The 25,248-nt window shown below is 40.1% G+C and overlaps 1 non-coding gene and 1 pseudogene across 1 annotated transcript; both read left to right on the top strand.

Moving 5' to 3' along the window:
* The first annotated feature begins 575 nt into the window (after positions 1-575).
* Positions 576-701, top strand: LOC131900312 (U6atac minor spliceosomal RNA). The gene has a single exon (XR_009376210.1). It is a non-coding gene; the product is annotated as a U6atac minor spliceosomal RNA (small nuclear RNA).
* Positions 702-13,686: 12,985 nt separating this feature from the next.
* LOC131900061 (bridging integrator 2-like) lies at positions 13,687-24,606 on the top strand (annotated as a pseudogene).
* The last annotated feature ends 642 nt before the right edge of the window (positions 24,607-25,248 follow it).

The following is a 25,248-nucleotide window of genomic DNA, read 5'->3' on the forward strand; positions in this document are numbered from 1 at the left end:
ATGATAGCTAGATGGACATAGAGGAGGATAATGAATGGCTATCAGGGAACTAAAGATATCCCAGGATAATTTGGCACTGGACCTGTAACATTCCAACTCTCTAGGTTCTAATGTGTTAGTCGGCCACATAGAATCCTTAACAGATGTGTAGTATTTCTTTTTTTGTGTGAGAATTTCAATTCACATTTTATATTTGTTTATTTATTTATTTATTTTGGTTTTTCAAGACAGGGTTTCTCTGTGTAGTTTTGGTGCCTGTCCTGGATCTTGCTCTGCAGATCAGGCTGGCCTCGAACTCACAGAGATCCGCCTGGGTCTGCCTCCCGAGTGCTGGGATTAAAGGCGTGCACCACCACCACCTGGCCTAAATTCATATTTTAAAAGAGAATTTAGCACAATTATATATCAGATAGCCTAACAACAGGTGCTTGCCTACTGGAAACCCAGAGAACCCAGTGGCTGCTCAGTGGAAAAGGTAATATTTAGAAACAAATTTGTAGCTGTAAATATCTGTAGAAAAATGTCAAATTAGTAATCTGACTCTGTACTTTAAAAACCTTAAAAAATAAGGTTAAGTGTTGTATGAAAGGAGAGAAAATTAGCCCTCCCCTTGACAAGGATGGAAGAGGCCCTTGGGCCTAACAACACACATACGGTTAAGGCATTACCACCTACCTTGTGGCATCTAAGCACTGTTTTTATTGTTTAATTTCATTTCGTGCAATATATTTTGATTATTTTTTCCTGACCCAACTACAACCCATCTCATAGAAATAGTTCTAGTCACTACCAATATTTTCATTATTGGATTCATTTTTTTTTCTGTATGTTCTAAAGTCTTCTTTCTGGAAGCATATGATAGCTCATTTTAAAAGACTTTTATTAATAACATTGCACATAAATAACCTTGTATATTAATTAATTGTACTCACCCAAATTCATGTTTTCTCTCACAAAAAACACAACAAAACAAAATATCATATATATATATATATATATATATATATATATATATATGATAGTGAAATGAACATTTACAAAGAAGGGAAGAATAAGCTGTGAAAAAATAAATGAAGGAGAAACAGCAAGAGTAAGATATAAGTAAATCATTAGTTTCTTTGCATAATGGATCTGTCAGAATTGAATTTCAAACTAACAGAGTCAAAATCAAAGTCAACTTTGCTTGGCTTTTTCTCTTTTAGCCTGTGATTTACTTTCCAGCAATTTAGACTCAAATAAATAGTTCTAGTCACTGCCAAAAAAGGTTAAAATAAACCGAGAAACCATGTATAAGAAATAAAATAATAGATATTATAAATATTATATTAGAGAGAAATAAAATGCACACTATAACATGAGTAAAAATCAATGAAACCAAAAGGCAGTTCATTGTAACGTTCAACACATTGAGATTCTCCTAGACATCCTGGACACACAAAACCTCAGAAGCCTCAAATGACTAAAGTCAGTAATGAACGAGGGGTCCCAAACAGTGACAGTGGAATTGAAACAAAGGAAACACTACACTCACATGTGTATGCAAACAAAGTAAGCAAGTTCAGCAAATAGAAAATATTTTAAGGACACAAACTTCAGAAAATAAATCAAAATTGAAAATCCATACAGACATAAACATATTGCGGTAACAATTTAAGAATAGCCCTCAAAGAATATACTATACCCAGAAGTATAAAATATAGAATTTTAGTAAACATGAGGACTGGAAGGAAAAAGGAAGTAGGAGGGAGGGACGAATGGAAGGAAGGAAAGCAGAAGAAAAGAAGAGGGAGAGATGGGGGAAAGATGGATTTCTTAACTTATTCTCCATGGTTAAAATTATCTTATACTAAAATTAGGCAAAGAGGTCACAAAACATAAAACTGTAGAGTAATATCCATTATATAGACATATACAATTCCAATGAACTACTGGGAAATCACATACAGAAGCATATACCGCAGGATATACACATTGAAAAAGTGGAATATATGCTATGAATCTAAGATTGTGAGCAGGTTGTATTTTTAGATAGAAGAATACACACGCATGTGCAGACACACAATTAAAGAGAAAGAGGCCATGAATTTGAAAGAGAGCAAGAAGGGTATACGGCAGAGTTCGATGGGCAGGACGGGAATGGGGGAATAATGTAATTCCCAAAAATTAAAAGAAATATTTTTAAAACTGTAGGTTCCACATAAAAGGAAAACATCAGTGTAATGTGCCATATTAACAAAGGACAAAGACATGTAGAACTGTTTTCAGAATTCTACAAACAAATGTATATGCAAACAAATTATGTGAGTTTAGAAAACAATAAATATACGAATTGTAAACATTTCCAAACAGCATTTTACAAATTCTGCCATTATTTTGTGATTTGAAAAAGAAATAACTTTTTTAAGACTCGGAAGGAACAATCACCACCTGATAAAGGATGCCTATGAACAACTTCTAGCTCACAGGGAAGGACTGACACCATTTCCCAGTAAGATATGGATGAAGACATGTGTGGATACTTTTGTCAGCTTAATTCGACATTGTACTGGAGGTTCTGGCCAGGGCCATTATGCTAGAAAACAAAATTAAGCACATTCATATTGGAAAAGAAAAATTAAAACTATTCCCATCGGTAAATAAGATTCTGTTGAATAAATTTAATAAAAAAAAATTGCTAGACTTCTACAGTAAAGACTACAAAACAGCATTGAAAGAAATTTTTATATGTCTTTTCCAAATAAACACAAAATTGTGGCTGATAATCACAAGCTTATAGTAGGGCAGCTTTAATACTGTTTTAATATATTTTCTGGCTTTACACTAGGTCTTATGAACATGAAGAATGTTATTGGTGGGACATAAGGAGCATTTCGGTGTTTATAAGCCTAGGTCTCAGGAAACCCAAACTGGCTTTAAAAAAAAAAAGATTGGTTTTTGATGGTGATGTTGACATTAAATTCAGATGACAAATTAATCAGTGTGGTTTAAATGACTGGTTTTCTGAGAAGAAAAAGAGGCAAAATGTCTTTCCTTGTAGATAAGAAAGGTGGATCTATCACCTACCCCCACCTATAGAACTTGCAGATGTATTTGCCTATTATAATTAAAATAATAAAATGCACTTTGTGATTATGCAGAAAATTTAGGATTTAAACACAAATGTTAGAATTAGGATGCTTCAAAATAAGAGGAGATAAGTAAAAAGCAAAGTGCTCATGTCACCCTTAGTGGAATTATTTTTAGTCTATCATGTTCAGATTACAGATCAGCATCTCTCATAACTTAAAATAGCCCACCATTGTTTTGTATAAATCCTTCTGGGCCTCAAAGCTCTTCTCTTTGCTCAGATTAAAACTCTTGGAAGGGTAACAGCATCCTCTTCATTCCTCCAAATTACCAGAGCACCCACCAAATTCTTAGAGGCCTGCCTCTTTAGAGGCCTAAGGTCTTGATGGTAGCATCATGGTATGACAATCTTTCGTATCTTAGTCCCAGAATGAAGAATGTCTTGAGTGCTTGTAAAGCATTCCTGTTAACTCTTGATATGGCTTAATTTCTGAAGTCACAAGAGAAGTATTGAGAAATGAAGAAATAAAAAGAGCTAGGAAGAATCGCTTTGGGAGGCTCAAATAAAAACATTAACTTATGTTGCAGAATAATCCACAGGTATTGATAAAGGAATTATTTATTTAGAAATTATTTTGGGAAGAACTCACTAAACAGGATAGGCAAATCCATCATAGTGTCCTGGAAGCCTGATGGTCTGTCCCATGCCACTTCTGCTGCCTGAGTCAGTCCCCACCATCCAAGTCCTCAAGAGAGAAAAGAATGAGGCATATGTGCCCTTCAGGTCTTAAGGGTAGCCCCAAGGCCACGCCTTAGGGACTGGTTCTTCAAGGTCGTAGGTAGAACAGGTATCCACTACAAACTTACCCAGAAAAGCTTCACAAAACCACAATAGGAACTATGGTGGGTATAAGGCACCACTGACAGTCTTGTCCCTTATTAACCAAGAAATAAATGGAATGCACTTTGTGAAAACCATAAAACAAGACATACAATGCAGTAGAATCAAATCAATTTGTATAGATAGACTTTAAAAATAGAATACTCTTGACAACTCTGGCAGTTTAGAGACTGAATCTCTCCTTAAAGGCCCATGTGGTAAACAAAAGCTTGATGCCTAGTGTGATTTTTCTATAGAAGGGATAGGACAATTGAGAGGCAAGGCCTATGCAGTGTGTTTGAATTATTGGGTCTGGTCCCTTGAAGGTAATGTTGAGACTCAAGCACAATTGTCACTGTTTTACTTCTGTAGTATGTAATTACCTGGGCAGTTCTCCACCCTACACTCTCACCATGATGTGCTGACTTGCCATAGCCATAAAACAATGGGGCCAATCAGACGTGAACTTTAACTTCCAAATCTCTGAACCAAAATATTTTTTTCTTTATAAATGGATTGTAGTTGTGGAAAGCCAACTAACATAATAACCATGCCCTTCTTAGATAATAGGTGGTTAACAGAATTCACAAGGACTTAACTTTTATTGTTATTCTAAACATTCAATAAATAATGAAGTTTAGTTTGTAAGTACTGGGAAGGAAAGAAAGGCCCATATCTGCTGTGAGAGGACCATTCTGTATGCTGTGAATGTATGTTGCTCTCACTGGTTGATAATAAAAGCTGATTTGGCCTATAGCCAGGCAAAATAGGCTGTGTGGGAAAGCCAAATGGAGAGACAGGCAGAGGAAGAGCGCAGTTGGGGGAGATGCAAGCCAGCTGCCCAAGGAACAAGATGTCAAAGGACTGGTAAGCCCCGGGTCACATGGTAATGCATAAGTTAATAGAAATGGGTTAATTTAAATGTAAGAGCTAGTTAGTAATAAGCCTGGGCCATCATCCAAACATTTATAATTAATATAAGCCTCTGTGTGATAATTTGGGAAGTGGCTGAAGGTTGGGGTGGGACAGAGAAAAGTCTCTGTTTACACATGTCCTTTCCTGGTGGATTTATTAAAGATGTAGTTTCTGTCATATTAAATTAAGGTGACTTCACTGGGGACATGAATGGCTACAGTAGAATCTACAGGTTTCTAAAAAGTAAGACACAGACTCATTGAATGAAATACTATGTATTATAAGTAAAATATTAATTCATTAATTGTCTATTATAATCTGTTGCTCTTCAAAAAGCCCATATGAAGAAGGTAATTATACAAGCTATATGGAGAAAACATCTGATATATACATACATGAAAAGGTGGTCAATGTTGTTAGTTCTCAGGGAAATTACAAATGATAAGCAAAGTGGAAAAAATTAGAAGCATGAAATACTGGCAATGATGCAGAGAACTTGAATTTCTCCTTCTTTACTTTTAAGAATGTAAAATGGTATAACCATTTAGTTTATTATTACATAAAACTTTAAATGAGAAATTACCATTCTATCCAATTTCCCTGGGTATTTACATAAGCAAAGTGAAAACTTAGGTTCACACAGTGTCCTGGCATGAATGTTCTTGGCAGCTTTACGCATTATAGCCCCAAACTGTAAAGAATTCATATGTCCTCTCATAGGTGAGGTGTTTAACAGTAATTTGTACCAGGAAACACTATTTGCACTAAAAAGAATCAAGCTACTGCACTAATACATGTAACAATTTGAATGGATCGCCAGGAAGTGATAGTGCAACAAGTCCATTTCAAATTATGACCAAATGTGAATTCCGCTTATGACATTTTTTATGGATGAGTGAGATTTAGGGTCGTGGGAGGCAGGCAGATGTGACTGTAAAAAGGCATCAAAGGTAAAATTGAGATGATGAAACTAATTTGTGCTTTGTTTTTATTATTATTAATTAAATTCATTTTCAGATAATTTCTCACATGTATGCCGTGCCCACCAATCATTCTATCAACCCTGTCAGCACCGCTTCCTATAAATCTTTCCCTCACATTCATGTCCATTCATTTTGTTTTGTCACTCACAGAAATGAACCAGTGCTACCTGTGTCACCAAAGGTTTGGAGCTGTCTGTTGAATCCCAGTAGATTAAGTAGTGCATGCAACAACTAAAGCCAGTGGTTCCCCTCTATCTCAGCTTCTACTCATAGTTCATCCAATAAAGGACAGGGGTCATTGAGCCCCTCCCCCTTCCTTGACTTACAGTTGATTGGGCAGGTCTTGTATGAGTTCAGTGTGATAACTACAGTTGTTGTTAATTAATAATTGGTTTTAAAAAGTTTTTTTTAACATTTATATATTTATTAAGTGAGGCAGAAATCACCACAGAGGGCTTGTGTCTTAGAAGACACCTGCAGGGGTCCGTTTTCTCCTTCCATCATGTAGGTAGTGGGGATCAAACTCAGGGAGATCATACACACTGAACCTCTCATCAGCCCTGCTCTGTATTTTGGATGTATTGCTGCTATCCAAATATTCACATGAATTCAAGTTGTATAGATTAAGTCTAATTAAAACTTGGAAAATATGAATAAAACCATTGGATTGTATCAACTGTAATATGTCTATATACTGGTTGGGATATTATATCAGATTTTTATAAACACACACAGACACACAACTACTGCTGGAAGAAACTAAGTCAGGTATTCGTAAAATTTTGACACAGGAAATTTTAAATTTTTTCAAAATTTAAAAGTAGTCTTTAAAAAACATCTAACAGGATGAAAAGGGTGTTTCAGCTGGAGCTAAGGGGTAGAGCATTGTCTAGCATGCATGAGGTTTGGGGTACAATCTGTAGTAAGGGAAAATTCACCTTTAAGGAAAAGGATATCATGAACACTGCAAGTATTTTTCCTGTATGAAATTTGTGTAGTAGGTAAATTTTAACTGGCCCTCCTCATTACTCTGTAACTACAGTCATTGTGTTTCACTGGGTATATGTCTTTGAGCAGTGAAGAAACGTGTGCCCTCTGTGACTCTCTACACAAAAGGAAAAAGCAATTTAAAAAATATATGTTCAGTGCTCTAGGAACATGATTGGTAATCAACATCTTGCTCTCTCTGACCCATTATTAACAGTTGGTTGCTTTCCTCATCATAGTCATTGTTCTATTGATAAATCACATTAAGGTGATTGTTACAGAAGTTTTGTCCTTTATGGGTATCTGCCTGTCAGTGTGGTTTTAATCTCTATAGATTTATAAGAGTGGGGAAGTACGCATAAAAAATATCATGTTTGTGTGTGCATATGTGTGCACCCATGTGTTTCATATTCATGTGCATGTACCATATCCTGTAACCCATATTAGGGGAAACATATTAAAGAAGATTATCTATAGTGAAACGTCTCTCACTACCCTGCAAGCAACTGGGTCTCTATAATGCATGTGCCACAACTATCAATGGGCTAAGAAAGGAGCATCACTAGAGCCCAGAAGTTTGACGCTTTAGCATGGCTAACATTATAGATATCTCCCTCAAAGCAAACCAACCAACTAACAAGTAAATACTAAATGGCAGAACATGCAGAATAAAGGTGAAGAACAGCATTGAAGGGGTGGGTGGAAAGACAAGTTTGCTCCCATGGACCTAGGACAATTAGTAACAGAAACAATCATTTATTTCTTCCAGAAATTTATTTTAGAAAGAGAGCAAGGGAACCACTTGGTGGCAGTAAAATATAATCCTGAAGTTTGTGTTCATTCTCCATATTGTTATTAACTTTTTTTAAAAAAATATGATTGGATTTGCTAGGACAAGAAACAAAGGACAGGCTTACAGTAATGTGACAATGTCTTGATCGTGTTATCTAACCCTGTGAATGTTTTTGCTTTTATTTTTTTCTGGATGAGGACTATGTTTCAGTCCCAGTATTCTTCGATGAGCATGGAAAAACGAATATAGAGTAAACTGTGCTCTGTTTTCTGTCAGGAAACTTGAGTTACCCTCTGCCACTGCTGGGATGTCCCTGATCTGACTCCAATAAACACAGTCTTTACCTCTTCCCTCCTAGGTCCTTTAAAAACATCTTCTTCAGTCCTGTGTATTCTTTCCCAAACAGACTGAAATCCTTGATATTTTGACTCTCTTAAATAAAAAAAAATTCAAAAAAAAAAAAAAAAACAACTTGTACGTCCATCTTGGAGGAATTGAGCTGGAACTGACCAGGAAGATTCCTCCATGAAGATGAGATCTCATAGTATCAGAAAGTGCTATGCAAACCACTAAGAGAGAAAATCAATTAGTTGTCCTACCTAACTGCAAAGCCTACAAACCACCACAATGATAAACCTAGGAAGATACCACTGGTAAAATGGAGACACCTTTACCTTGGAGGTAATCCAATTAATTGGACTTGAGGCCTACTCATCAGGGGAGAATTCATGCCTGGCACTGTAAACTTCACCAACTCGCAGTGGCTGGAGGGGGCATAGACCCTAGATGAGAATCAGCTGCTGCCCTTTAATTAAACCAATACAATTCCTGCCCATATTTTCATACTTTATACTTACAGATAAATGAAGCTCTTACCCCTCATCACAGAAGCTTTTTTTTCTTAAAACACATGAAGACTATGACAGAGCTCCATAACTGGCCAAAATGCAACGAATAAAAGACTATAGTGTGCCCATCCCCAACTGAAACATCAGCATCACAACCCCTGCATCTAAGGCTTAAGGTAAATCATGCTAAAGGAGAGAGAAAAATTGTAAGAGCCAGAGACCCAGGATGCCTCCTGCTAGATAATGGACCCTAGACATGACAGGGAAACTGCACCCACGAAAATTCAACATTATTATTGCCTAAATAAGAACCGCATAATGGCAATACCAGTTGACATGTCAACATGTATGAAGGAAATTTCCCAATGTCCCACCCCTAGATGAAGAACTACAGACAATCAATTGCTCCTAAGAGAGGTAAAAATTAGTTTTCTCTGTAGACAAGCTCCCTGATATGTAGTGATATATTGTGTGCCCTAATAAAGCTTGCCTGAGGATCAAAGGACAGAGCCAGCCACTATATTAGACATAGAGGTCAGGCAGTGGTGGCACACACCTTTAATCCCAGTACTTGGGAGGCAGAGATCTGTCTGGATCTCTGTAAATTCAAGGTCACCCTGGACTACATGAGATTGACTCAGTCTAGGAGAGAAACAGAACCAGTCAGTGGTGGCACACACCTTTAATCCCAGCACTTGAGATCTGATGCCTTTGCTTGGAAAGCACACATGCCTTTAATCCCAGGAAGTAATGTGGCAAGGTAGAGAAAGGTATATAAGGTATGAGGAAACCATAACTCACTCTCTTTAGGCTGAGCATTTTGTAGAGGTAAGAACTAGTGGCCGGCTGTTCTGCTTTTCTGATCTTTCAGCTTTCACCCTGATACTGGCTCTGGGTTTTTTATTGACCATCTAAGATTCAAACAACACTAGTAGGTTATCCATTTCCAAGTGGTCAGCCTTATATACATGCACAAGTGATAAGTACTGAACGGAATCAATGCATTATATATGTAATATAAATAGTAATTAAAGGAGAGGTCGTGAATTTAAAAGGGAGTGGAGGAAATGCAGTAGGGAGAGAGAACAGTGAAAATGATGTTAATATAGTACTCATGTATAAGATTATCAAAACAAAATTTTAATTTAAAAGTTGTATGTCTTTCTGTGTATTCTTTTACACAGCTCCAATTAAGCACCTTTAGCCAGAGTCTATACTTCTTTTGTAGAACTTAACTAAAAATCAACAGGACCCCCAAGACATCACAGATAAAAGCTGGGCCCTGGGCCAGGGGACCTCATGGTATAATCCAAGCACTGCAGAAGGGTAGACAGGCATATTTCTGGGTGTCACTGACCAGTCAGCCTAGCTGAATCAGTGAGCTCCAACTTCAATGAGAGATATGACTCAAAAAGCAAGGTGGACAGTGACTGGGACTGACACTCAATGTTATCCTCTGGCCTACACAAACAAATACATATATACATACTAACACAACCATGAATGCATATACATATACATAAAGACACAAAAATGCAGAGTGTGTTTTATAAAATAATTAGTTTCCATGTAAAAGTTAAGAGTGTATGTGAGGATCCAGGAAAATGCATATAATATCCACACAAGCACACACATAGAGAGACTACTCAAAAACAGATGTGCTTGAGGTTTCGGAGATGTGATGGTGCTGAATTGTCTGTCCTCACAGAGAGAATGGTTTGGTGACAAGGCCCCATTCAATCAGGGTTTTCAGCTTGGGAGCAAGGGCAAGGCAGGCAGTGTCAAATCCCTTCTATCCATTCGCTCCATGGGCTCCAGACAAGTCTACCCATAGGGTTTTGGTTTTGCACAGAGTTTGCTTCTTTTTTATTATTCCTTTTATCCTTGAGATTATAAAATAATTACACAATGTCTTCCCTCCCTTCCTTCCCTACAAACTCTCTCCTATCCACCTCCTTTCTCGCTTTCAAATTCATGGCCTCTTTTTTTTAATTGCTGTTATATACATATATGGATATACACCTACATTCCTAAACACAAATTGCTCAGTCTGTATAATAGTAGTTGTAGGTGTGTTTTCACAGCTGACTGTCAGAGTAACTGTAGAAACTTGGAAAGTGGAAAGGGACTGTGGCCTGGGGTGGGGTGGGGTGGGGTGGCCCAGAGAAGGGAGTAGAAAGGAAATCAGAGCTGGCTTCTGTAGACTTCCCTCTTCTGGTTTGGTTGCAGCTCCAGGGAAGGGAGAGAGTATGCCTTCTCCCTTCCTTGTTCTTCTGTTCAGCGCTCTATGTTGCATTTATTGTTTCCTTTATAAATGACTCTGCTACTGGATTTAGCTGCTTTCACACTCCCTACTATTTTCTGTGACCTTGTATTTCCTTTCCCCAGTTCTTACCTCCTTCTGAAGTCTCTCACCATGTGCTTACTTTGAGATTCCATAGGATATATGAAAATATCATTGGTATCTCTGATACCTTTTAAAAATCTAAAACTTAAATTTATCTGTGAGAAATTGAAATTTTTAATTTTTTCTAGATAAATCTCACTTTGAAACTTTTAATGTACAATAATTATTTGTAAGATTTTAAACAACATATTAACTTTATAACACTTTGCAAATTTATGTAAAAACATTTTTGCTACTATAATTCAACACTACTACATTTCCAAAACCCCAAGCACCCCACCCCTCCACTGACTAGGTATGAAACACCTGTAACTCCTGTCCAGCCCAGCAACCAGAAGACTTCCCTGTCTTTAGGAACCACAGCTCAGGTAACTCCAGGATTTGTGGCTTCAAAGCACAACAGAATTGAAAGTCTAACCCATATGAGGCAGAGTTGGGGTTTTATTGAAGGTAGAAAGAAATGAGCTCAAGAAAAGAAAAAAAGCGCACCCTAGAGCACAGTGCAGACTCCTCAAAGGACAGCTGCAGTTTATTAATTGTTTCATTTGTATTAGTATATATGGATGATAAATAATGTTTCATTATAGCTCTTCCATGCATGTACAGAATGTATTTTGATGATAGTCACCCCATCATCGTCTCTTCTTCCTTTCCCACTCCCACTGGCTTCCTTACTCTTCCTGGCCAATCCCTCTTCTAATCTCATGTCTTGTTTTGGTGATTCACTTAGTTTAGTTAGGGTTCCATGCATGAGCATGGGAAGATGTATTTAAAGAAGCATGAACAACTTACTAGACTCTGTAACACTAAAGAAAATGTCTGTACTTCCCCAAGCAACTATTAACTGTCAGTAGAACTTCAAAGAGGGTGGGGACTCGTAGGACCCTCCCTCAGTAACTGCTAAACTGACTTTTAACAGATTTTAAGCACAAGGGTTAAAAGAAAAAAATGCTTAGGGAAAAACTAAGACATACCTAAAGGTGGGTATGAGTTCCTCAAGGGATAGTTGCAACTAAGTGTTTTATCATTAGCAATACATACTATTTTGGTGACAAATTATGACTCGAAAAGCTGCTAAGAAAGATTTTTTTTTATCTTTGTTTTTTATAAGTGATGCTATAAGATGTCTTGGTGGAATTATAAACTGATAAGGTAAAGCAAGGTGTTACTAGGTTTGTGCAACAAATTTCCAGTGTTATTTTTATACAATTCATGGGTTTAAAGTTGGTGAAAGAGAAAGGCCTTTAGAAAATGTTGAATGTTGAAATTCTTGCTTCTCAGCTTGTGAGAGGCTTCAACTAAACTCTCAGGAGAAGGGTTCTGTTCTCTTCCCATGTCCTCATCATTTTTCCTGTCTTTGTATTTCAATTCCCCTGAGACTTTGATCCTTTAATCTTGAGGGCTGAAGAGACTAAAGATCCATTTTTTTTCTAAAACATTCTGCATGCTGACAAGGGACACAAACCCTGCATATTCAGGGATGAAAAGTAGCAAAGGGTCTCATCTAAAGGGAGTAAGAGAGGCTTTACATTCAGAGGCGGGAAGATTATCATTTGATAGGAGTCTGGAAGAGAGAGATGTTCTTACTATATATATCAAATTACACAAGCAATAAAGCAGACAGTAGACGGACATGTCTAGGACTAGCATAAAACAGCAGGATCTAATTACCATGAGGGAGTTAATAACCATGATGTTTGCAAATCACTAAAACTTAGGAGACAATCTGGCATAGATTTGAGTATGCAGATGTTGGGGGAGTAAAGACGCAGTATCCAGTTTTCAAAGTTCTTACGAGTCACCAGTTTTTACAAGATTGCTGTCCTCATTACTTTAACTTTTGAATTTCAGGATGAGTCCCCTAGACTATAGCAAGAACACACTGATAGTTACATAATGATACTATGGCAAAACATAAAGGAATAATTTTAAGAAGGAAAGCAATGGTGGAATAAATAAATAAGAAAGAAAATAGTGTAAGGTTACAATCAGAAAACAGTGTCAAAAGAAAATGGTCCAGTCCCCTCCTCCCAGGCCGAGGCAAGGGACCCTGCATAGGCCCCAGGTTTCAAACAGCCAACTCATGCAATGAGCACAGGACCCGGTGCCACTGCCTGGATGCCTCCCAAACAGATCAGGCCAATCAACTGTCTCACCCACTCAGAGGGCCTGATCCAGTTGGTGTCAGTCTGTGGGGAAGGCTTTGCCCTGGAGGAGATTGGAATGGGGGGCGGGCTAGGGGGAAGGTGAGGGGGGCGGGAGGGGGGAGAACAAGGGAATCTGTGGCTGATATGTAGAACTTAATTGTATTGCAAAATAAAAATTAAAAAAAAAAGAAAATGGTCAAACAAACTAAAGTGTAATGTAAGGTTACATCTGCTAATAGCATTATAAATGGGATTTTTTTTCTTTGTGTCCAAGAGATGTCTTTTTTCTTGTGTGAAGAGAAATTTATTTCTTTTCATTGTTTTCAGGCACTTCCCTACAGGCTTCAGAGTGCCTATCAGTCAATATAACCTTAATTTTGTCCACTTTCAAAACTGACATTTTCTTCTACAATCATAATGTTATAATTTAAAGTTTTGTCAAGGCATTATTGGCCCACAGTTGGAGAGATGATCTTACACATTTTCATTGTACATTGTTCAGTGAATTACACTCTAATTTTGTTGTCATTTTTATAATTAATTCCTATTTGTCTTCAAATTTGGTAAATATCTACTTATTGTCATATCACCTTAGCTCCAAGCAATTTGGAGTTTTCTGTCTCCCCCTTCTCACCTTCCTTTAAGCCAGGGCTATCGAGCATGCTTGGTAGGAAAGTAATGGCAATGATGATTTTTATCGATTATTAGTCTTTAAATGTGACCACACGTAGAGTGAATGACACTTTGTGTTTTTCATCACAGAAAGTTCATTTGACTTCTTTTTACTTTCATCTGTGTTAGAGTGTGTAGAAACTGGGGAAACTAGAGGTCCTTGAGAATGATGGAGATTTTCTTTTCTTTTTTTTTTGGTTTTTTAAAATATTTTTATTTTATAATTAACTTAATTTCACATATCAGCTACAGATTCCCCCATCCTCCCTCCTCCCACCCCCCAGCCCTCCCCCCTAATCTAACCCCCATTCCCGCCTCCTCCAAGATAAGGTCTCCTGTGGGCATTCAGCTCAGCCTGGTAGACTCAGTTGAGGCAGGTCCAGTGCCCTCCTCCCTAAACCAAGGCTGAGCAAAGTGTCCCAGCATAGGCCCCAGGCTCTAAAAAGCCAGCTCATGCACTAAAGACAGATACCAGCTCCACTGCCTGGGGGCCCCCCAAACAGTTCAAGCTAATCAACTGTCTCACTTATCCAGAAGGCCTGATCCAGTTGGGGGCTCCTCAGCCATTGGTTCATAGTTCATGTGTTTCCACTAGTTTGACTATTTGTCCCTGTGCTTTTTCCAATCATGGTCTCAGTATCTCTCACACATGCAATCCCTCCTCTCTCTCAGCAGGAGGTCCCAGCTGGATCAAAAGCAGAGTGGGAAAACGGAGAGGGAGATACCATGATAAATGAAGACCCCAGAGGAATAGGAAGAAGCAGAGTGCTAGAGAGGTCCCCAGAAATCCACAAAGATACCTCCACTGTAGACTACTGGCAATGGTCGAGAGAGTGCCTGAGCTGACCTGCTCTGGTGATTGGATAGCCGATCACCCTGGCTGTCATGAAAGAACTCTCATCCAGTGACCGATGGAAGTGGATGCAGAGATCCACGGCCGAGCCCCAGATGGAGCTCCGGGAGTCCAATCGGCAAGATTTTCTTTTCTTTTCTTTCTTTTTTTTTTTCATTTTTCTTATTAAGAAATTTTCTGCTCACCCTACATACCACCCACAGATCCCACTTCCTCCCTTCTCCCACCCCCCAGCCCTCCCTCCCAAGCCACCCCACATCCCCACATCCCCCAAATCAAGGTCTCCCATGGGGAGTCAGCAGAACCTGGCACTCTGAGCCTAGGCAGGTCCAAGCCCCTCCCCCACCACACCAAGGCTGTGCAAGGCATCACACCACAGTCACCGGGCTCCCAAAAGCCTGCCCATGTACCAGGGATGGATCCTGATCCCCCTGCCTGGGTGCCCCCCAAACAGTTTGAGCCAAACAACCATCTTCCATATCCGGAGGGCCTAGTCCAGTCCCATGGGGGCTCCACAGCCACTAGTCTGCAGTTCATGGGCTTCCACTAGTGTGGCCGGTCATCTCTGCACATCTTCCCATCATGATCTCGATGTCCTCTGCCTGCAGAATCCCTCCTCTCTCTCATCGAGGGTCAAGCTGGAACAGGGACAGAGTGGGAGGGCAGGGAGGGAGATACCATGATAGATGAGGACATCGTGGGAATAGGAAGAGGCAGGGTGCTGGGGGAGGCTCTTAGGAATCCACAAGTATGACGCCACCTTGGAGTGCTGGCAGTGGTCTAGAGGGTGCCTGGACTGGTCTACTCTGGTGACCAATCTAGTGAATACTCTAACCATCATCACAGAGCCTTTGTCCAGTGACTGATGGAGGCAGATGCAGAGATCCACGGCCAGGTGCCAGGCTGAGCTCTGATGGAGATTTTCTTGTCTTAGGTAGACTTAACACAAGGGCAAGGGTTTGCCAGATGTTCACGGTCACTAAAGTCTCCACTGAGTCAGCAGCCCCAGGTCCTTTGTCTCAAGAACTTGAAGGATGAATTGAATGAATAATGAAAAGGATAAATTTAAGAAGACCTATTATAGAGACAACAAGCAAAGCTGCCATATGGCATGAGGGGTCCTAAGAGAAGATTGAAAGATTAAGATTCCCAGGTACAATGGGCGGAGGCCCCAAAGTGGGGATAGCAAATGAAAGGTTTTCATCTAGGGTTTAGCCTTTTTACTATGGCAGTAAATTGGTCTTTGAAATGACTGGGCTAATATAAGGGGAGGTGGTTTGCTCACTCAAATTAAGTCAACTTGTGAGGTATCTATGTTCCCCTCCATTCCAGTGACTAGGCTGAGGTTATGGTGAACACATCCAAGGACCAATGAGGTATTTGACCATACACAGCTTCCAGGCAGCTGTGTTCACTAGGTTGCTGTGCAAAAGAAAAGGGATAAAAACAAACAAACAAACAAAACCAACAAGGACATAATCCAGTGCCTTTGGCCTCTGTCCAAGACAGAACTTCTAGTCACAACAGAAGTGCTTGTCAAGAACAGGAAGCAGACCTGCTCCTCTCTAGGGCCACCATCTAAACTGCCTGAGAAGTTTGTCTCCTGTTCTCTTCAGTCCAAGTGAAACTTTTGAAATGTGTTTAGCTTACTTCTAGCCAACAACCATCACTTTATTGCTTTTCAAAAAGTAGATATTCCATGCCAGGATGAAATCCTTTGGATATAGGCTGTTAGACTCTGCTTTCCATGGTGCATGGTTGGAAATGATTCGTCATGCTTTGTTTCTTGTTCTTGTTGTTTTAAAGTTTGCTTGTAACACTCATTTTGAAGAACAAGTATGTGATCTGGATTTGTCCCTATTATCTTACTCAGAGTTACACACACACACACACACACACACATACACACACACACACACACACACACACACACACACACACACACACACAATTTATTTGTGGTCCTTGCTGTGAAGGAGAGTTAGAGGGGCAAAGGTAGACAGGGAAGTGAAAGCATGTCTGCTAAGAGAACAACTTCTTGTTGCCAGAAGATGTTGCAAGGAGAAATGGCTAGAAGACACAGAGTCAGTATTTAAACAGGATCAATAGGGGAAAGGGAAGGATGCAGAAGCCCTAGGAAACATATTTACTACTGTATAAAAACAACTGTCCTAATGATACTGAAAGTAAAAAAATAAAATAAAATAAAATAAAATAAAAAATAAAAAAATAAAAAATAAATTAAAAAGACCACTTTCCAGTTTGGAAGTTTATATTTGATAAATGTTTTAAAACCTCAAAGAAAATTTAAATAAATCTTCTTTTGGTCACCGTAGAAGAAGGGCCAGGAGGTTTTGATTGCGAAAGCTGACTGGAGAGAGAATGGCCAAGGACTCCCATCTCTCTTTTCTTCCTGGCTCTATTAGAACCACATCTCCAGGAAGTGATAAGCAAATCGGAGAAGCAGCATTCCAACAAAATCTTTGTGGTGAAAGGACTGTCAAGCAGCAGCAGGCGGTCCTTAGTCATCTCTCTCCCAGTTGAAACTTCCACAGCCTCCAGCCTGGTGACCTAACTACCAGCCTCTAAGCTCTCTCGTTGACCAGTGAGAATGAGTCTGTCTCAGCAATGGGAGAAGAGTTGGCCTCTCATGCAGCAGAGCAAGAGGATAGCTGTGAGAACAGAATCCTTAAAAGATGAGGAAGTAGATCCTGCCCCTGACCTCCCATCTGGACAAGTGGTAAGTGCCTGGGATCAGCCTAGATTCCATCCCTGGGCACCAGTCATTCCGGGGAAGACCTGCCCAACTTGGTCCCAGGTTTTGGCCATCGGGCAGGAGTCCTTCCACCCCCAGCGGGAAGGCTCCCCTTCTCCAAGACGCCCGGCAGACCCTGCAATCTCCACGCCCTGCCCCCACGCCCATCTGCCCGAGACCCCAGCCACTTCCTGACACTTAGAGACCAGCCCCCAACTCCCATCCTGCCCTGGACCTCCCATCTGGACAAGAGCTCCCATCCCGCCCTGGAGCTCCCTCCTGGACAAGAGAGAGAGGCTTCCTGAATCTGTCAGTTCGGTCTGGAACAAGTGCGCTGATAAGACCAAGAACAAATCCACAAGGAGATGGGCAGACGTCAAGGCAGAAGTACATACAACAAAATGAAGAGCAATACAGCATCACCAGAATCTAGCCCTCCTCCAATATCTAGACCTGAACATCAAAAATTGGAAGAAGCAGAAGAAACCAGCCTTATGAATAACATCATGAAGAAGGTAGAGGCTTATATAGAAGGAATTACAAATGAAATTAAGGAAAAGACAAACAAAAAATGGGAAGAATGCTATAAAAAACTAGAGGAAAGGACAAATAAAGCAGAAAAAAAAACAATAAAGCCCTGTAAGAAAACAATAAAGCACTGAAAGAAAATCATGAAAAATCAATGAAACAGATGAAGGAAATAGTCCAAGACCTGAAAAGGGAAATAGAAAAAATGAAGAAGACACAAACAGAGGGAATACTGGAAATAGAAAATCTGAGTAAAAGGAACGGGAAATTCAGATGCAAATATAACCAAAAGAATGCAAGAGATGGAAGAGAGGATCTCTGGCGTGGAAGATATGGTAGAAGAAATAGATTCATCAGTCAAAGAAAACACTAAAGCCAACAAAGTCATGAACCAAAGTGACCAAGAAATTTGGGACACCATGAAAAGACCAAACCTACAAATAATAGGGATAGAGGAAGGAGAATACCAACTCAAAGGCACAGAAAATATATTCAACAAGATCATAGAAGAAAACTTTCCCAACTTAAAGAAGGAAATGCCTATGTGATACAAGAAGCCTATAGAACACCAAACAGACTAGACCCCCAAAAAAGTCCCCTCACCACATAATAATTAAACAACTAAACATACAGAATAAAGAAAGAATATTAAGAGCAGCAAAGGAAAAAGGCCAAGTGACTTATAAAGGCAAACCCATCAGAATAACACCCGATCTCTCAATGGAGACTTTGAAAGCCAGAAGGACCTGGACAGATGTAATGCAGACACTAAGAGACCATGGATGCCAGCCTAGACTAATATACCCAGCAAAACTTTAAATCATCATAGACGGAGTGAACAAGACATTCCAAGACAAAGCCAGATTTAAACAATACTTATCCACAAACCCAGCCCTACAGAAAGCTCTAGAAAGAAAATTCCAACTCAAGGAAGTCAGAAACATCCTCAAAAACACAGGCAATTGCTGTGGGATATTCTGTATGGCAAATGTGTTGCTGATTGGTCAATAAAACACTGATTGGCCGTTGGCTAGGCAGGAAGTATAGGCAGGACAAGGAGGAGAATAAAGCTGGGAAGTGGAAGGCTGAGTCAGAGAGACACTGCCAGCTGCCACGATGACAAACAGCGTGAGAAGATGCCGGTAAGCCACGAGCCACATGGCAAGGTATAGATTAATAGAAATGGGTTAATTCATGATAGAAGAAGTAGATAACAAGAAGCCTGCCACGGCCATACAGTTTATAACCAATATAAGTCTCTGTGTTTACTTGGTCGGGTCTGAATGGCTGTGGGACCGGCAGGTGAGAGAGATTTGTCCTGACTGTGGCCCAGGCAGGAAAACTCTAGCTACAGGCAATAGATAATGCCACAGCAGTAAACCCCAAAGAAGAGAAGTACACATACACTACCACCAAAAAATAACAGGAATGAACAATCACTGGTCATTAATATCCCTCAATATCAATGGACTTAATTCACCTATAAAAAGACACAGGCTTACAGAATGGATACAAAAGCAGGACCCATCTTTCTGCTGCATACAAGAAACACACCTCAAATCCAAAGATAGACACTACCTAAGAATAAAAGGCTGGGAAAAGACTTTCCAATCAAATGGTCTTAAGAAACAAGCGGGTGTAGCCATCCTAATATCCAGCAAAATAGACTTCAAACTAAAATCAATCAAAAGAGATCAAGAAGGGCATTACATACTCATCACAGGAAAGATCCACCAAGGTGAAGTTTCAATTCTCAACATTTATGCCCCAAACACAAGGGCACCCACATATGTAAAAGAAACATTACTAAAGCTTAAACCACATATAAAACCCCACACATTAACAGTGGGAGTCTTCAACACCCCACTTTCCCCACTGGACAGATCTCCCAAATCGAAACTTAACAGAGAAATAAAGGACTTAACTGATGTCATGACTCAAATGGACTTAATTGATATCTACAGAACATTCTATCCTAACAAAAAACAATATACTTTCTTCTCAGCACCCCATGGAACCTTCTCTAAAATCAACCACATACTTGGCCACAAAGCAAATCTCAACAGATACAAAACAATTGGAATAATCTCCTGTGTTCTATCAGACCACCATGTTTAAAGTTAGATTTCAACAACAACAAAAACTACAGAAAACCTACAACCTCATGGAAACTGAATAATGCTCAACTGAATCACCAATGGGTTAAGGAAGAAATAAAGAAAGAAATTAAAGACTTCCTAGAGACCAACGAAAATGAAGACACCACATACCCAAACTTATGGGACACTATGAATGCAGTGGTAAGAGGAAAATTCATAGCACTAAATGTCCACATAAAGAAGTTGGAGAAATCTCACGTTAGTGACTTAACAGCACACCTGAAAGCTCTAGAACAAGAAGAAGCAACGTCTCCCAGGAAGAATAGATGCCAGGAAATTATCAAAGTGAGAGCTGAAATCAATAAAAATAGAAACAAAGAAAACAATACAAAAAATGAAACAAAGAGTTGGTTCTTTGAGAAAATCAACAAGAAAGACAAGCCCTTATCCAAACTAACCAAAAGACAGAGAGAGCATCCAAATTAACAAAATCAGAAATGAAAAGGGGGACATAACAACAGACATTGAGGAAATAAAGAGAATCATCAGGTCATACTTCAAAAACCTCTACTCCACAAAACTGGAAAATCTAAAAGAAATGGATAATTTTCTGGATAGGTACCACATACCTAAGTTAAATCAAGACCAGATAAACTATTTAAATAATCCAATAACCCCTAAGGAAATAGAAACAGTCATTAAAAGTCTCCCAACCAAAAAAAGCCCAGGACCAGATGGTTTCAGAGCAGAATTCTACCAGATCTTCAAAGAAGAGTTAATACCAATACTCTTTAAATTGTTCCACACAATAGAAACAGAAGGAATATTACCAAACTCCTTCTATGAGGCTACAATTACCCTGATTCCTAAACCAAACAAGGATACAACAAAGAAAGAGAACTACAGACCGATCTGCCTCGTGAACATTGATGCAAAAATAGTCAATAAAATACTGGCAAACAGACACCAAGAACACATCAAAACAATTATCCACCATAATCAAGTAGGCTCCATCCCAGGAATGCAAGGGTGGTTGAACATACGAAAGTCTGTCAATGTAATACACGATACAAACAAACTCAAAGAAAAAAACCATATGAACATCTCACTAGATGCAGACAAGGCATATGACAAAATCCAACACCCCTTCATGGTAAAGGTCTTAGAGCAATCATGAATATAAAGAACATACATAAACATAATAAAGGCAATTTACAGCAAGCCAACAGCCAACATCAAATTAAATGGAGAGAAACTCAAAGCGATTCCACTAAAATCAGGAACAAGCCAAGGCTGTCTGCTCTCCCCATACTTATTCAATATAGTACCTGAAGTTCTAGCCAGAGCAATAAGACAACATAAGGAGATTAAGGGGATACAAATTGGAAAGGAAGAAGTCAAGCTTTCCCTGTTTGCAGATGACATGATAGTATACTTGTGTGACCCCAAAGATTCAACCAAGGAACTGATACATCTTATAAACACCTTCAGCAACATAGCAGGATACAAGATCAACTCAAAAAAATCAGTAGCCCTCCTATATACAATTGACAAACAGGCTGAGAAGGAAATCAGAGATACATCACCCTTTACAATAGTCACAAATGATACAAAATACCTTGGGGTAACACTAACCAAGCAAGTGAAGGACCTATATGACAAGAACTTTAAGTTCCTGAAAAAAGAAATTGAAGAAGATGTCAGAAAATGGAAAGATCTCCCATGCTCATGGATAGGCAGGACTAACATAGTAAAAATGGCAATCTTACCAAAAGCAATCTACAGATTCAATGCAATCCCCATCAAAATACCAACACAATTCTTCACAGACCTGGAAAGAATAATATTCAACTTCATAGGGAAAAACAAAAAACCCAGAATAGCCAAAAGAATCCTATACAATAAAACAACCTCTGGAGGCATCACTATCCCTGACCTCAAGCTCTACTATAGAGCTACAGTAATAAAAACAGCTTGGTACTGGCATAAAAACCGACATGTGAACCAATGGAATCAAATTGAAGACCCTGACATTAATCCGCACAACTATGAACATATAATTTTTGACAAAGAAGCCAAAAGTGTACAATGGAAAAAAGAAAGCATCTTCAACAAATGGTGCTGGCATAACTGGATATCAACATGTAGAAGGCTGCAAATAGATCCATATCTGTCACTGTGCACAAAACTTAAGTCCAAGTGGATCAAGGACCTCAACATAAATCCAGCTACTCTGAACCTGCTAGAAGAGAAAGTAGGAAGTAGTCTTGAACGCATTGGCATAGGAGATCACTTCCTAAATAGAACACCAGTAGCACAGACACTGAGAGAAACAATCAATCAATGGGACCTCTTGAAACTGAGAAGCTTTTGTAGAGCAAAGGATATGGTCAACAAGGCAAAGCGAGAGCCTACAGAATGGGAAAAGGTCTTCACCAACCCCACATCTGACAGAGGACTGATATCCAGAATATATAAAGAACTCAAGAAATTAGACATCAAAATGCCCAACAGTCCAATTAAGAAATGGGCTATAGAACTAAACAGAGAATTCTCAACAGAGGAAACTCAAATGGCTGAAAGACATTTAAGGAATTGCTCAACATCCCTAATCATCAGGGAAATGCAAATCAAAACGACTCTGAGATACCTCCTTACACCTGTCAGAATGGCTAAGATCAAAAACACTGAAGACATCTTATGCTGGAGAGGATGTGGAGTTAGGGGAACTCTCCTCCACTGCTGGTGGGAATGCAAGCTTGTACAACCACTTTGGAAATCAATATGGTGCTTTCTTTAAAAATTGGGAATCCATCTCCCCCAAGATCCAGCTATACCACTCTTGGGCATATACCCAAGGAATGCTCAATCATACCACAAGAGCACTTGCTCAACTATGTTCATATCAGCATTGTTTGTAATAGCCAGAACCTGGAAACAACCTAGATGCCCTTCACCTGAAGAATGGATAAATAAAATGTGGTACATATACACAATGGAATACTACTCAGCAGAGAAAAACAATGAAATCATGAGGTTTGCAGGCAAATGGATGGATCTAGAAAAAATCATCCTGAGTGAGGTAACCCAGACTCAGAAAGACAAACATGGTATGTACTCACTCATAGGAGGATACTAGATGTAAAACAAAGATGACTAGACTGCTACTCACAACTCCAGGGAGGCTACCTAGAAAACAGGACCCCAAGAAAGACACAGGGATTGCCCAATGGCAGAGAAATGGATGAGATCTACATGAACAACATGGACGTGAGTGGGGGTAATGAAGGGCAAGGGTCAAGGGAAAGAGAGCTAGGGGAGCAGGAGATCCCAGCTGGATCAAGAACAGAGAGGGAGAACAAGGAATAAAAGACCATGATAAATGAAGACCACATGAGAATAGGAAAAAGCAAAGTGCTAGAGAGGCCCACAGAAATCCACAAAGATACCCCCACAATAGACTACTGGCAATGGTCAAGAGACAGCCCGAACTGACCTACTCTGGTGATAGGATGGCCAAACACCCTAATTGTCGTGCTAGAAACCCCATCCAATGACTGAGGGAACCGGATGCAGAGATCCATGGCCAGGCCCCAGGTGGAGCTCCAGGAGTCCAATTGGCGAGAAAGAGGAGGGTTTATATGAGCGAGACTTGTTGAGACCAAGGTTGGATAAAACACAGGGACAAATAGCCAAACGAATGGAAACACATGAACTATGAACCAATAGCTGACGAGCCCCCAACTGGATCAGGCCCTCTGAATGGGTGAGACAGTTCGTTGGCTTGATCTGTTTGGGAGGCATCCAGGCAGTGGGACTGGGTCCTGTACTCAGTGCATGAGTTGGCTGTTTGAAACCTGGGGCGTATACAGGGACACTTGGCTCAGCCTGGGAGGAGGGGACTGGACCTGCCTGGACTGAGTCTACCAGGTTGAACTCCATCCTCAGGGGAGTCTTTGCCCTGGAGGAGATGGGAATTGGGGTTGGCTGGAAAGGGGGGGGGGAGAACAAGGGTATCCGTGGCTGGTATGTAAAATTTATTAAATTATAAAATAAATAAATAAATAAATAAAGATGAGGAAGTGAAGGAAGACCAGTCTGAAGCAAACTGTTCAGAGGAAAAAGAGCCTCTGCCAGACTGCAGTGGCCCCACCCAGGCCCCGCCCTCTCCTAAAGCTGAGGCAGTCAAGTTACAGGAGGAAGCTCCCCCTCCCCCTCTGTGCTGGCAGTTCCATCCCTGGACAGAAGTCAGACCCCCTACAGAGCAGCTTTCCCTACCCTGAAGTAGTCCTCCACACCAGTGCCTTGAGTGAAGGAGCTAAGCAGACCAAAAAAAAGAGCTTCTATGCAGGGGACAGCAGCACTGCCTAGTAGGCCTCCAACCACCCAAAACCCGTCCTATCCCCAGGCTTGCCTCAGGGAGTGGGGCCTGCAGCCCCCCAGCCTCTGGACAGAGTTCACCTCTCAGCCCCAGGACCTCCTTAGAAGCCTCTTTCAGTCCAGAACCACCAGAGAAGCTGCTGGGAATGCCTGAGGCCAGAGAAAAGAAAAAACACTGGCAGTTCTGGCCCGGAAGAGCCAAGTGCCTCCTCCATTGTGCGTGCCACCCAAGACCAAGGCCCTCGGCTTCACATCTGTTTGGAGCCAGGAGAAAACACCATCACATAACCTGAGCCTCAAGAAGAGGTATTTACAAGTGAAAATGCAGAATTCTGAAGAGAAATTGCCACGATATATAACCCCAGCTGCACAGAGAAGTTTCTGGAGCAGAGGGTCAAGGGTACAAGCCACACCCACTCCATGTTCTCAGTGTGAATACATAGTCTCAGACACGGGTCATTGCTGGAGTCTGAGGAGTAGCCTGAGAGAGGAAGAGGGGATCACACTCAGGGAACATGTTACTCAAGGCTTGAGCATTAGTAAAAGCAAGGCTGTAATATTGTTAAAGCAAAAGCATCTCTAGGCATGCCCACACATCAGAGGAGGACATATAAACAACTGTCCACTCACTTGGCAGAAGCATAAATCTGAAAGATTACTAAATAAAGTGTGGTTTTTTTACTAGAAAAAAAAATCTTATTCTTTGAGTTAAAACAAAAACCCAGCCCTGAGTCCCTATAAGCAGACTCCCAGCCTGAGGACTCCTCACATTCCCAAATTTAACCTGTTACTTGCCCTCTCTCTGCGGCTCAATCTGCTGTCTTTTCTGGATATTCAATTCTTCATCTGCCTCAACCCTGGGAATGAGGTAGGTAATCTCCTAGATAACCATGTGGGCTGACTTTGCTGTATTATCTTACTCAGATTTTCATCTA

The sequence above is a fragment of the Peromyscus eremicus genome, chromosome X, assembly GCF_949786415.1.
Source record: "Peromyscus eremicus chromosome X, PerEre_H2_v1, whole genome shotgun sequence".
Lineage (NCBI taxonomy): Eukaryota > Metazoa > Chordata > Mammalia > Rodentia > Cricetidae > Peromyscus > Peromyscus eremicus.